Below are 15,682 nucleotides of genomic sequence, written 5' to 3'. Positions count from 1 at the left end.
TCTTTCAGTTTTGCATGAAAAATTAAGCTTGAAATACTGAGTTCTGTAAAAAGCAATTTTTTTTTTCACAAAGCAGGTAAGGCCAGATTGACAAACCTGTGAAAAAGGGCCTGGAGCTCCACCTTCTGGCTGGGTATGAACAATTTATTCATATTTAATATTTCCTACAAATCTGTTTAAATAAATCCAAAATATTTGTCTAGTTCTGCCCATAGCAAAAAAAGAGAGCAAAAAAAAAAATATATATATGTATAGATATATATATATATATATATATATATATATATATATATATATATATATATATATATATATATATATATATATATATATTATATATATAGCTATACATTCCCCTAAAGCTTTTCTACATTTATACACCACTTGCTTGATCCAAACACTTCTCTTTCTTCGGGAGCAACAAGCCACCAGATCTTATGGACAGAATAGCCTAGACCATTGACCTAGGCCAATGACTTATGGAAATGTCTTGCACCATTTGCACGATTCATGAAGCTTTCTACATAGATAACAGTAAATAACAGTGCACATTAGCAGTCCTTGAAATACTCACTAAGTAATTACAAGTGTAAGTTCGCAGTTGAATAAAAGACTGTTTTCCTGGGTGACATTCCCTTACAGAATGTACTTTACCAAGACCAAATGAATAAACCTCAACATGAAAATTGCTGTGTCCTTGTTACTATTTAAATATTCCTATCAGTGACATATGGCATCTTAGCGATGTCATATGAACACTGGCCAACACTTGGCATAGTGATGATGCTGAGGTATTTAGAATCAGCTCTTCTCTCATTGCTTGTGTTTTGGAGAAACATCTAATAATTGAGACTGTGACAAATGTGTTTAATTGGTGGCATCTGGTACTTCCCAACTCAGGAGAAAAGCTGAGCGTCACTAATGATTTAAGCAGAGGAAATCAGGAAAATATTTTATATTTTCCCCCCGGTTCTATAGTGCAGACATGAAAGAGGTTGCTATGGAGAGATTTGTTTACCAAATCCTCCAGATCAGGTTCCTTTTCCCTGTCTGATGTTCTTACAATAAGTGTGTCAATTACCCAGGATGACATGCATTTAAAGGATCTTCTCAAATTGTGCATAATGCCAGATACAGCATATGAGGAAAATATTTATGTGAAACTTAGAATTCTGGTCTTGTAGCTAGAAAAGGTCTAATGAGGCTGATCTGATCTGAGAACGTACACAGGGGATCAGTTCATCTTTGTCTGCAGCTATTACCGGCAGTTGGATAACTGCATATGTGTATATGTATAGCCAAACATTGCAGCTGGCCTGTATTTATTTATACCAGTGGCAGATTTACCCAAAGACAACTGTGATCAGTAAATGGATGTGCAGGTGCATTGAAGCCATAGCTGTCCAATATGTTCTACAGAAATTAGATACAATTTTACACTTAGCATAATGTGAACTGCATCAATTACCTTAAAAATATATATATAAATCACTAAAGTATAATATAAGCTCTGTTACTGTCTTTTAATTGTGCCCAAGTATTGTCACTTTGTCGCACAGGCTTCTGATTGCGACTACAATTGGCTGTTTCAACACACATTACAACGGCAAGGTCCACAGTTATCATTAGGATATGCATCCTGAGAAAAGCCATTCAATCATCATTAGAGACATGAAGTGGCTGCAATCAGACAACAGGAGATCAGTAAGGCTGAGGTTCAACAAAGAATTATAAAAAAAAAAAAAAAAACTGTTTAAAAAAAAAAAAATAGAAATTGTTTGTGCTGCGCTCTGTTTTAGCAAATTTAAAGTGTAACTCCACTTTTGTTGAGAAAAAAAAAAAACATTCCCCTCTGGGTGATCTATGTACATTGCAAATAATTTAACACACTTTTGCAAACTGTTGCAGATTTCTACCTTTTGTTATTCTGAAGAAATCCCTGTGTGTTTGTATTCATGTGGGAAAGTGAGTCTAATGGGAGTGGTTTCATAATTATCAATCAGCTGTGCAGCTACGGGGCTCTAATGAGGAAAGGTGTTGGGCCTGCATCTGCATAGACATAATTTCCTATTGCATATATACAAAAGCTTGTGATATTGATAACACTTTACTGTGGTAAAAATAAACTGTGTGCTTCCATATTCACCAAAAGGCCACTTAACTAAAACCTAATCTTTATTGTAAATCATAAAAAGTATATAATTTATCATAACAGGTATACCTATAGGGTGAGGTCAATGCCATTATATACAAATCAATGTTCTATCTCTATGTGGTAATATTAACATCTACCAAGCTTAAATGGTGAAACTTCTCTTGATATACATATAGACAATATGAGGGTTATAATCTCCTCCTACATTCAATATAAAGGCTTCAGACTGTTTAGAGGATATATAAACTCAAGGTCTACTCACCAACACGATGGACGAGCCCCATATATCACCATATCCACAAAAAAGCTTCTCTCTTAATCAAGACTGCATTGACACAAGGCATATCTCACCCCACAAAAAAAGAAAAATGATGTGGAGAAGGAAATGTCAGGAAAAAAATGAAATCAAGTGAACCTAAATGAAAATAAAGTCATAAGGTGCTCCCAAAATCAAATCACCCAAACCTTAAGTGTTTCACTCTTCAAATAGAGCATCGTCAGGGGTAAAAAAAAAATCAAAGAAAAGTGAAGAAAATGAGCAACCAAGAGTAGTCCCTCTATTTATAACCTGACCATCTAAAATGGCCCCTGCACATGCTCATTGCTGAGGGGAATCCGATCACCATCTTGTGGATGAAAATCAGAACTACAAGGCAATCACTTATTATCGATTGCTCCTATCCAATATATCATTATCCTGTATATATATATATATATATATATATATATATATATATATATATATACACACACACACAATTCCTTTTGAGCAAGAAGGGATCAGAAGTAAATGTAGATTATTTTCCTTTCCTAAATACCAATATGATTGATACAAATATTAATATTAGATAAGGCAATCAGACAAAAAATCCAAAGATTTTTAGTCATGTACGAAAGGTAGAAATGTAAACCCAGATCAGATGGCGCTGGAGAATTAAGACAGAAGACCCATCTCGCTTCTAATTTTAATAAATGTTTATCCAGGTCACCTTTCCTTGGTCCCAAATTAAATTGTTCTATTGCCCAAAATAATACCTCAACTTTACCTCCATGTTTTTCACAGACATGCCTAGCAATTGGTCTATCTCTTTTTTTTGCAATGTCATTGACAATCTCCAATCCAATACAATTGTCGAGCATGGGTATCTCATAACATAAATGATTCCCTCTGTACTACAATTGAAGAATGATTGTATTTGAATAAATTCTCAATTTTTGTGATTCTCAAATTCTTTAACAGTGGGAATATAAGGGCACATCTGTGGCTACCTAATGGTTTTTCTGGCAGCCATGGGGGAATTACTTTTTTTTGGACAGTTCCTAAATGACTATGTACTAGCATGTCTCTAAGATTTCTACTTCTTCTGTATGTGATCATGTTTTTTTTTTTGGAAAGATTTTAGATAGATCTTTGTCATTGTGTAGCATGTCCCAATATTTTTTAATGATATTAAAAATTTCACCAATTTGATTTGAGTATGTACCTCTAATACGCATGCCTGCAATATCATCAGTTTTGGCTGCTTTTGTCCAAGTAAAGTATCCCTTGGAACAGTGCTGACCTTTTCATGACACTTTCTTAAGTCACTGAGATTATAACCTCCTTAACTAAACCTCTCAATTAATTGAAGACTTTCATTTTGAAAGGCTGCATCAGTAGAGCAGTTTCTTTTCACTCTCGTAAATTGCCCAGTGGGAATGCATTTTTTAAGGGATGTAGGATGTTGGTTCTCCCAATGTAGCAAATTATTGGTGGAGGTAAGACTCTGGTAGATGGTTTTATTAATGGTACCATCAACATCTCTCCCAATATTAAGAACCAGGAAATTGATGCTGTCATGGTTAATCTCACTGGTGAAGAACATACCAACATCATTGTTATTTAGACGTGCTACAAATTCCTCAAATCTCTCCCTTTGGCCCTGCCAAAGGATAAAAATATCATCAATGAAGCGTACCCATAGCAAAATATGTACAGTAAATTGTTCTAACTCTTATGTAAACACTATAGAATGCTCCCACCACCCAAGGAACAGACTTGCATATGTTGGTGCACAGGATGAACCCATTTCAGTGCCTTTACATTGTCTGTAAATTTTGCCATCAAAAAGAAAAAAAAACATTTTCCAACACAAATTGTAGAAGCTGAAGAACAAACTCTGTGTGTTTCTGAAAAAGTATACCTCTATCATTAAGAAAGTATAAAAATGCTTTAGACCCCAAGTTATGTCTGATGTTACTAAAAAGCACCTCCACATCAAGGCTGGCCAGCCAAACAACCTCCTCGAGAGAGAAATGTCGGAAAATGAATTAACAATGTCTCATGTATGCTCAATATATGAGGAGAGACTATGGACATATGGATGAATGATATAATCAACATATTTGCTGGAACCTTTAGTCAGATTTTGATTCCCTGAAACTATAGGAGGACCTAGGTTTTTTTCTCTGTTCTTATGCACCTTAGGGAGAGCAGAAAAAGTTGAAATTGTAGGATGACTGTTTGTAATGAATGAGCATTCATCCTTAGAGAGTATACCTTGTTCAATACCCCTCTTAAGGATTTTTCTCAGATCATTCAAGTATTTATATGTTAAATCTCTATCTAATACTTCATAGTTCTCCTCATTGCTGAGAATATCATAGCACATTTTAACATAGAATGCTCTATCCATTATAACAATGTTCCCTTCTTTATCTGCTGATTTAATAATCAATTTCTTGTTATTATGCAACTCTTTCATGGTTTTCCATTCAGCATATGATAGATTGAATGATTTACCCTTCCTTGCCTTTTCTCCTACAAGGCATTCACGTCTCTTTCAACCAAATTCACAAGCAGGTGAATATGACTACACTGGGGAAAAGGTGGAGTGTGATCACTCTTTGGTTTAAAGTTGGAGAAGGGTCCGCACACCTACACACTGCCCCCACTCCCTTCACTTTGAATTGATTCAAGAATTCTGAGGGCTTCAATGTCCTTGGAGGTGTCTAACCTCAAAGGCTGAATGGATTTGTCCCTGTGTTCTTTCTTAAGGGCCAATTTCCTTGCAAATACATTTACATCCTTTACCCACTCAAATAAGTTGAAGTCCTGAGAGGGCACAAAAGATAGTCCTTTATTCAGCACTGCAATGTGGTCAGCTGTCAATGTTATATTAGAGAGATTAAATATCTGCAAATCACTGTACTGTGCAGCGGTTTGATCTGAGGAATCTATCACTTCCTCCCTCTCTTGGTTCCCGTATATCCCCGCTGATCTCGATCTCTCAGATGTTGAGTTGGTGTTGCTAAAAACATTCACCGTTGACCTCGGGGGGTCAGAAATGACCTCTTCTACCTCTACCTCTTTTTGGGGTATATCTGACCTCATTTCTGCCGTCACTTGAGTCACTCACTATGTCTCTCACTCCCTTCCTCTGTCTTGGAACTCTCTGACTCCCTTGATGTATCAGAGTTAGCAGCAGAGGCAGGCTGTGGGGTTAACCCTATGTTCTTAAGAGACCAATTGTAAACTCTGTCATTAGCAAAGTCATCAGAATCTTGAATGAACTTTTTATGTTTTGCCTTAATTGTTTCTTTGTGAATCTCCACTTGTTTTTGTAATCTATCTTCTAGCTTTTTAAACTGTGGATGGTCTTTAAATTTGAGGATGTTATTCTATTCCTCCTATTGCAGGGGATGCCTGATATCTGCCTTGTATCTTAGTGTAGACTTCTGGGAAAATTGATGAGCCAATCACACAAGCAGGAAATTATGTTTCTGGGGGGCGTTCTGTATACATTCTGTGTACAGAACAACTCCAGTTAGCCATACTGCATTGCATTTTCAGAAAATTACAGCGCTGCAGTTTGAAAAGAAAAGGTAATTTTCAATAACATTCAATTACAATATGACTTGTTTCGCAATTGTAAACACGATATTCTTTTTCCTTTATTTGCTATTTTTTTCTCATAAAAGTTGAGTTACCCTTTAACCACTTTACAAATGCCCGCCGCAGTTATACTGCGGCAGGCAGCCACTCCTGTTCAAACCGCCGTAGGTATACGTAGGACGCGCAAAGGGAGCTAGGGGGCAAGCACTCCTGCCCCCGCTCATCAGCGGGGAAGCCGATTCACAGGGCAGGTGGCTCCGATTGCTGCTTGACACCCGCGATCGTTCCCCACTGAGAGAGAAGGACGGGCAGTTGTTGTAAACACAGCTGACCGTTCTTCTCCCTGGAATGATCATAGAGCCCCTGTGATCCTTCTATATAGGATCACATGTCTCTATGGTCATTTTACAAGCCACGCCCCTGCACAGTTATAGTCACTCCCGTAGGCTCACATTTAACCCCTTGATCACCCACAACGTTAACCCCTTCCCTGCCAGTGTCATTATTACAGTAAAAGTGCATATTTTTAGCACTGATTACTGTAGTAATGTCACTGGTTCCCCCAAAAGTGTCAAAAATGTCAGTTAGGGGACCGATCTGTCCGCTGCAATGTCACAGTCCCGCTTAAAATCAAAGATCGCTGCCATTACTAGTAAAAAAATAACTAAAAATGACATAAATCTTTTCTGTAGTTAGTAGACACAATAACTTTTGCGCAAACCAATCAAAATACGCTTATTGCGATTTTTTTTTACCAAAAAGATGTAGCAGAAAACAAATTGGCCTAAAATGTTACAAAATGTTGTTATATAAAAAAATGTTATATAGCAGAATGTGAAAAATACTGTTTTTTTTTTTCAGAACTGTCGCTCTTTTTTTGTTTATAGCGCAAAAAATAAAAATCGCAGAGGTGATCAAATACCACCAAAAGAAAGCCCTATTTGTGGGGAAAAAAATTACATCAATTTTATTTAGGTACAGCGTCGCACAACCGTGCAATTGTTCATTAAAAGTAATGCAGTGCCGATTCGCTAAATATGGCCTGGTCATTAAGGGGGCAAATCCTTCTGGTCCAGAAGTGGTTAATGTCACTCAGGTGGGGTTTGCATTTAATGGTGTTTTTTAAATCTCACATTAGTTCTCTCATGATGTGTAGTATAAAAACATACAGTAAATATCACTTGGGCATGTAATCATTCATTTTTCAATGAATTGGTTGCTTATCCATTGATAGACTTTATTTTTTATGAAACAGTATTTTAAACAAAGAATCATTTTAATGTAAATAAAAATGCTTCTTTTTCTTCCTTCTATATACACCTCACTGAGTTTTACAATTATTGCCAGGCAAAGACTAAAAATATTTGTGAATGCGTAAGGGAATGCCAACTAAACTGGGAAAGACAAAGCTAAATACACAATTGAATGCATACAGTATGTGTGAATGGTCTTCGTACATAATTCAGTACAGCCAGGTAGTTACATGCTCCTCCATACCGGGAAGTGTTGAATATTGTGGATGGTTGAGCAGGAGCAAGGAGCTGAGGGGGATTGTTAGTAAGGAGGGTATAAGGGGGTCAGGGGGCCATCTCACCTTTTTGACTAAGTTCACATGGGTGCTGTATGCACAAACAATATCCCATTTTCTTATTATTGTGGTGGTATTTCACCAATGGCAGGACTGCCTAATTGCTATTAACATTTTAGATGTCCATTCTGTACAGGAATAAACTCACACCCACTCTGTATAGCTGTAGTTAGAGAAGACTGTACAGTGAAATGTATGTGTAGGGTATTCTATTGAGCATGCATAAATGTTTGTGTAAATACCCAGAAGTTTAAGTATCAATCAGCATATGAAATTCAATATAAACTCAGCTTCATAGATGCCAATCCAGGCAATTCAAACTGCATACATGCTCAATTAGAGAGTTTGAACAGACTGGAATGGCCACTACATACAGTTTAAATGGCCTGGAGCGGTCACTAGGGGGTGCAATACTGAGATTTTCAAACCATCCTTCAAACAGCAGGATAGAGAGGAATGAGGGGCAAGCAGTTTTTCAGGAGAAAGCTTAACCTGTAAAAGGAGGGCATTCATCATTTCCAGCAGGAGGAGCTACTATTCACTAAATACAAAACTGAATAGTGGGATTTTCTGAAAATCTTTCTGAAGGTGAATTTACTCTAAGTTATTAAAGATGCAATATTTCAGGATGCCTTAGATTCCTTCCTTAGGCTTTATACAATTCTACAAATGGTTCTCAAACCCACATATTTATACACAGAGTTATAAGGAGGAGGAAGGAAATATATTTAAAACGAAATACTGTTATTATTTTGTCCTGACCTAGTTAAGTGGTAAAGGCTGTTGTAGATGTCACTTTTTAGTTGTACAGTGGGTACGGAAAGTATTCAGACCCCCTTAAATTTTTCACTCTTTGTTATATTGCAGCCATTTGCTAAAATCATTTAAGTTCATTCTTCTTCCTCATGAATGTACACATAGCTCCCCATACTGACAGAAAAACACAGAATTGTTGACATTGTTGCAGATTTATTAAAAAAGAAAAACTGAAATATCACATGGTCCTAAGTATTCAGACCCTTTGCTCAGTATTTAGTAGAAGCCCCCTTTTGATCTAATACAGCCAGGAGTCTTTTTGGGAAAGATGCAACAAGTCTTTCACACCTGGATTTGGGGATCCTCTGCCATTCCTCCTTGCAGATCCTCTCCAGTCCTGTCAGGTTGGATGGTAAACGTTGGTGGACAGCCATTTTTAGGTCTCTCCAGAGATGCTCAATTGGGTTTAAGTCAGGGCTCTGGCTGGGCCATTCAAGAACAGTCACGGAGTTGTTGTGAAGCCACTCCTTCGTTATTTTAGCTGTGTGCTTAGGGTCATTGTCTTGTTGGAAGGTAAACCTTCGGCCCAGTCTGAGGTCCAGAGCACTCTGGAGAAGGTTTTTGTCCAGGATATCCCTGTACTTGGCCGCATTCATCTTTCCCTCGATTGCAACCAGTCGTCCTGTCCCTGCAGCTGAAAAACACCCCCACAGCATGATGCTGCCACCACCATGCTTCACTGTTGGGACTGTATTGGACAGGTGATGAGCAGTGCCTGGTTTTCTCCACACATACCGCTTAGAATTAAGGCCAAAAAGTTCTATTTTGGTCTCATCAGACCAGAGAATCTTATTTCTCACCATCTTGGAGTCCTTCAGGTGTTTTTTAGCAAACTCCATGCGGGCTTTCATGTGTCTTACACTGAGGAGAGGCTTCCGTCGGGCCACTCTGCCATAAAGCCCCGACTGGTGGAGGGCTGCAGTGATGGTTGACTTTCTACAACTTCCTCCCATCTCCTGACTGCATCTCTGGAGCTCAGCCACAGTGATCTTTGGGTTCTTCTTTACCTCTCTCACCAAGGCTCTTCTCCCCCGATAGCTCAGTTTGGCCGGACGGCCAGCTCTAGGAAGGGTTCTGGTCTTCCCAAACGTCTTCCATTTGAGGATTATGGAGGCCACTGTGCTCTTAGGAACCTTAAGTGCAGCAGAAATCTTTTTGTAACCTTGGCCAGATCTGTGCCTTGCCACAATTCTGTCTCTGAGCTCTTCAGGCAGTTCCTTTGACCTCATGATTCTCATTTGCTCTGACATGCATTGTGATCTGGAAGGTCTTATATAGACAGGTGTGTGGCTTTCCTAATCAAGTCCAATCAGTATAATCAAACACAGCTGGACTCAAATGAAGGTGTAGAACCATCTCAAGGATGATCAGAAGAAATGGAAAGCACCTGAGTTAAATATATGAGTGCCACAGCAAAGGGTCTGAATACTTAGGACCATGTGATATTTCAGTTTTTCTTTTTTAATAAATCTGCAACAATGTCAACAATTCTGTGTTTTTCTGTCAGTATGGGGTGCTATGTGTACATTCATGAGGAAGAAGAATGAACTTAAATGATTTTAGCAAATGGCTGCAATATAACAAAGAGTGAAATATTTAAGGGGGTCTGAATACTTTCTGTACCCACTGTACAAGTTTTTCAGCTCCAGAAAATTATGGGTTTCAGAACAATTTTCAGAATTTTATTAAGCTTGAAGGGGTTTAAGGCACCTTAAAAGCTTGCATTTTTAATAACTTTCATTTTCTAATAAAGGCAACCATTTAAACTCCAAACTTTTAGTATTAATTAATGGCTAGCATGGTACTATACTCCACTACTTTCTTATATTACAAATACAAAGATATGTGCCACATATAATGTCTGGTAGATTTTGCTTCTCATTTCTCTTTGATTGCATTTTCATTTTTGTTTCCTAAGCGCCTTTTATATTATCTCCTAAGCTCAATAACTGCTGGAAATGGATTTCCACAATGACTGATTGCAGCAGGCTGGGGTGATTTTGGATTTCTGTCTCCTTTGTCTCTTACTTGGCAGGAAACAAAACAAAAACTTTCCAAATTTTACAGACAACAAAGTTGTGTGTTTACCACTATAACAGGGCTGAAATATTATTTAATAAAGTTCTTACCATAGGCATGTAATGATAACTATAAAATGAACTTGCCTTTACAGCTTACTGGTTATACCCTCTAAGGGCACAATATATATCACAATGGCAGCAGCATCGAAAGGCTTGTTCCATAGTAAACAAAATTTGGATCCTATTTGGAGGCACCAGACAGTAGCAGGACAGAATAACCTACCCCTGCACCTATTTTTTCATATATTATAAAAGATCTTCCATTTCCTTGTAGTGCCACTTGCAGGCGAATCATGTGTCCCAGTAAAACCAGAGACTCCGTGCTACTTATCATCAGCATAGTGATGGGTGAACAATTCGGTCCGAACAAAAGTTTGGGCATTCACTGAATACCAAAAGTTTATGTGGGTTTACACGGCGAGCACACAGTCAATATGTTGTTAAGGAGCCATGTCCTTAATAATGAATGAGTCATAAGCTGTCAGTGAGCTTCCCCGTTGACAGCTGAATGAAAAAAAAAAAAAAATTGCCAGCAATACAAAAGAAATAATGTGTGGGGCCCTCCTCCCAGAATATACCAGACCCTTTGAGTCTGGTAAGGATTTTAAGGGGAACGCCACAATCAAAAATTGAAAAAAATGAAATGGCGCGGGCCACCTCCAGAATCCATGCCAGACCCTTATCCGAGCACACAGCCTGGCAGGCCAGGAAAGGGGGATGAGCCTACGTCCCCTCTCTTGAACCATATGTTAATGGGGACAAGGGCCTTTTCTCCACAACCCTGGCTGGTGATTCTGGGGGTCTGCAGGCAGGGGGCTTATCGGAATCTGGAAGCCCCCTTTAACAAGTGGGCCCCCTCAGATCCCGCCCCCATGTGAATGAGTATGTTATATTGTACCCCTACCCATTCACCGAAAAAAGTGTCAATAATAAAACAGTAGACAGGTTTTTGACAATTCCTTTTAAAATAGTGCCTGTACAGTATATGACTCTTGACCATATAGCCAAATTTAATCCTAATGCCTCCTCGACCTGATGTTAAGGCTGCAGAGAGCCAGGCACCTTTCTCCATATATGGTGGTTGTGCCCTGAGGCCTCTTGCTTCTGCATATGTGTAGATAACATACTCTGGTCGACCTTAAATATTAATCCTACCCATAATTTATGTGGAGCCCTATTGCACAGACCTGTCTAAGGAACCTTAACAGAAATGAGTGTAAGCTGGTGAGGTTTTCATTCCTAGCAGCTTGGCAAATGATGGCAAATGCTTGGAGACAACCATCAATCAACTTTGCTGAGATTAAACAGGGCCTTATAGGAAGCATGTACATGAGAAACTTACCTCCATACTTACCAATACCCATGCCAAATTCCTTAAGGTTTGAACCTTGTGGTTGAACTATAAGGGTCACTAAAACTTGGATTGGTTCCTCCTTTCTGTATATTTCGAAATATCTGTTCAGTACTCCTGTTTGGACAAGCCTCACAGAAATCCTCTCTACCCTTGCCCTCCCTTCCTCTCTCACCCTTTTACATAGTTACATAGTTAGTGAGGCTGAAAAAAGACACAAGTCCATCCAGTTCAACCTATGATGTGTGTGTGTGTTTGCTTTTAACCGTACATTGTATACCCCTGTATGTTGTGGTCTTTAAGGTGTCCATCCAATAGTTTTTTGAAACTATCAATGCTCCCCGCTGATACGACTGCTTGCGGAAGAGAATTCCACATCCTTACCACTCTTACAGTGAAGAACCCCTTACGCACTTTAAGGTTAAACCGCCTTTCCTCAAGTTTTAGTGAGTGGCCACGTGTCTTATTGTATTCCCTTACTCTGAATAGTTTGTTCCTTATGCTAGGGTCGCCAGTACAGTATTTGTACATTGATATCATATCCCCCCTCAAGCGTCTCTTCTCCAGAGAGAATAAGTTCAGTGCTTGTAGTCTTTCCTCATAGCTGATGTCCTCCATTCCCCTAATTATTTTTGTTGCCCTTCTCTGGACTTTCTCCAGTTCCAGCACATCCTTCCTGAGGACCGGTGCCCAGAACTGGACAGCATACTCCAGATGTGGCCGGACCAGAGTTTTGTAGAGTGGAAGAATAATCTCTTTATTTCTGGAGTGAATCCCCTTTTTTATACATCCCAGTATTCTGTTGGCTTTGCTTGCAGCGGCTTGGCATTGCATGCCACTTCCAAGCCTGTTGTCTACCAGTATCCCCAGGTCCCTTTCCATCCTAGACTCACCCAGACTCTACAGACCCCTCCCTTCTACACTTACCTTTGCTTTCCCACTATCCTCCTGTATTCATTTGTGTCTCTTTCCTCACACTATGTTAGCTCCTGGCATTCTAGTTCTACTGTACTCTGAACTTAGCACTTTGGAACCCTGTACTGTTTCAAGTTGTTTGCACTAAGTGTGACTTAGATATACACTATATTGTCAAAAGTTTTGGGACACCTGCCTTTACACGCACATCAAGTTTAATGGCATCCCAGTCATAGTCGGTAGGGTTCAATATTGAGTTGGTCCACCTTTTGTAGCTATAATAGCTTCAACTCTTCTGGGAAGGCTGACACCAAGGTTTAGGAGTGTCTATAGAAATGTTTGACCATTCTTCCAGGAGCGAATTAGTGAGGTCAGGCACTGATGTTGGGTGAGGAAGCCTGGCTCGCAGTCTCCACTCTTATTCATCCCAAATGTGTTCTATCGGGTTAAGGTCAGGACTCTGTGCAGGCCAGTCAAGTTCCTTCACCCAAAATTCGCTCATCCATGTCTTTATAGACCTTGCTTTGAGCACAGGTCCAAATCATTTGGTGGAGAGGGGATTATGGTGTGGGGTTATTTTTCCGGGGTTGGACTTGGCCCCTTAGTTCAAGGCATCAGCATACCAAGACATTTTGGACAATATCATGCTCCCAACTTTGTGGGAACAGTTTGGGGATGGCCCCTTCCTGTTCCAGCATGACTGCGCACCAGTGCCCAAAGCAAGATCCATAAACAAATAGATGAGCAAGTTTGAGGTAAAGGATCTTGACTGGCCTGCACAGAGTCCTGACCTCAACCCCATAGAACACCTTTGGGATAAATAAGAGCAGAGACTTTGAGACAGGCCTTCTTGTCCACATCAGTGCCTGACCTCAAAAATAATGGTTCACCTTTTCCCAGTGATACAGGGGCACCATTCTTTCTGCTGATCAGTGATGTGGGGCATATATTACTCTAACTGACACAGGCATTTTTTTTACTCCTACTGACCACTGATGCAAGGGCATTTATTACTTCCACGGACACAGAGGCATTGTTTAGTGCCAGAGACCACTGACATGGGGGCAGTTATTATTTCCCCTGACCAGTGATATAGGGCCATTTTTTTACTCCCACTGATTACTAACACATTTTCACTCCCACTGGCATTTTTTTTACTTCTACTGGATTCAGTTCAGTCCACAAATACATACCTTACAAACCTAGAACCTACAAAACAGGGACACCTTGGGACAGATAATTAGTTGTAGACTACACTGCAACAAGCAACTGTTGAGATGAACATTTTGGACAGGTCTATGTAATACGCAGCATAGCATATACAAACCCAATACAAATTGTGAGTAAAAAAGAATGGACTAATTTACAAATCTCATAAACTTATATTTTATTCACAATATAATGTAGATAACATATCAAATGTTGAAAGTGAAACATTTTGAAATGTCATGTCAAATACTGGCTCATTTTGGATTTCATGAGAGCTACACATTCCAAAAAAGTTGGGACAGGTAGCAATAAGAGGCCGGAAAAGTTAAATGTACATATAAGGAAAAGCTGGAGGACTAATTTGCAACTTATTCGGTCAATTGGAAACATGATTGGGTATAAAAAGAGCCTCTCAGAGTGGCAGTGTCTCTCAGAAGTCAAGATGGGCAGAGGATCACCAATTCCCCCAATGCTATGGTGAAAAACAGTGAAGCAATATCAGAAAGGAGTTTCTCAGAGAAATATTGCAAAGCGTTTAAAGTTATCATCATCTACAATGCATAATATCATCCAAAGATTCAGAGAATCTGGAACAATCTCTTTGCATAAGGGTCAAAGCCGAAAAACCATATTGGATGCCCTTGATCTTCGGGCCCTTAGACGGCAGACGGCACTGCATCACATACAGGAATGCTACTGTAATGGAAATCACAACATGGGCTTAGGAATAATTCCAGAAAACATTGTTGGTAAACACAATCCATCGTGCCATTCGCCGTTGCCAGCTAAAACTCTATAGGCCAAAAAAGAAGCCAAATCTAAACATGATCCAGAAGCGCAGGCGTTTTCTCTGGGCCAAGGCTCATTTAAAATGAACTGTGGCAAAGTGGAAAACTGTTCTGTGGTCAGATGAATCAAAATTTTAAGTTCTTTCTGGAAAACTGGGACGCCATGTCATCCGGACTAAAGAGGACAAGGACAACCCAAGTTGTTCTCATCGCTCAGTTCAAAAGCCTGCATCTCTGATAGTATGGGGTTGCATGAGTGTGTGTGGCATGAGCAGCTTACACATCTGGAAAGGCACCATCAATGCTGAAAGTTATATCCAAGTTCTAGAACAACATATGCTCCCATCCAGACGTCGTCTCTTTCAGGGAAGACCTTGCATTTTCCATCATGACAATGCCAGACCACATACTGCATCAATTACAACATCATGGCTGTGTAGAAGAAGGATCCAGGTACTGAAATGGCCAGCCTGCAGTCCAGATCTTTCACCCATAGAAAAATATGGCGCATCATAAAGAGGAAGATGCGACAAAGAAGACCTAAGACAGTTGAGCAACTAAAAACCTGTATTAGACAAGAATTGGACAACATTCCTATTCCTAAACGTGGGCAACTTGTCTCCTCAGTCCCCAGACGTTTGCAGACTGTAATAAAATGAAGAGGGGATGCCACACAGTGGTAAACATGGCCTTGTCCCAACTTTTTTGAGATGTGTTAATGCCATAAAATTTAAAATCAACTTATTTTTCCCTTAAAATGATACATTTCTCAGTTTAAACATTTGATATGTTATCTATGTTGTATTCTGAATAAAATATGGAAATTTGAAACTTCCACATCATTGCATTCTGTTTTTATTCACAATTTGTACAGTGTCCCAACTTTTTTGGAATCGGGTTTGTAG

General features: G+C 39.3%; 1 protein-coding gene across 3 annotated transcripts in view; it reads right to left on the bottom strand.

The window, feature by feature from the left end:
* The window catches only part of MTUS2 (microtubule associated scaffold protein 2), a 991,417-nt gene that overhangs the window by 780,906 nt on the left and 194,829 nt on the right, over nt 1-15,682 (bottom strand). The gene's annotated exons all lie outside the window — the stretch shown is intronic.

The sequence above is a fragment of the Pelophylax lessonae genome, assembly GCF_965119305.1.
Source record: "Pelophylax lessonae genome assembly, chromosome: 2".
Lineage (NCBI taxonomy): Eukaryota > Metazoa > Chordata > Amphibia > Anura > Ranidae > Pelophylax > Pelophylax lessonae.
This window is presented reverse-complemented; position numbering and strand designations above follow the sequence as displayed.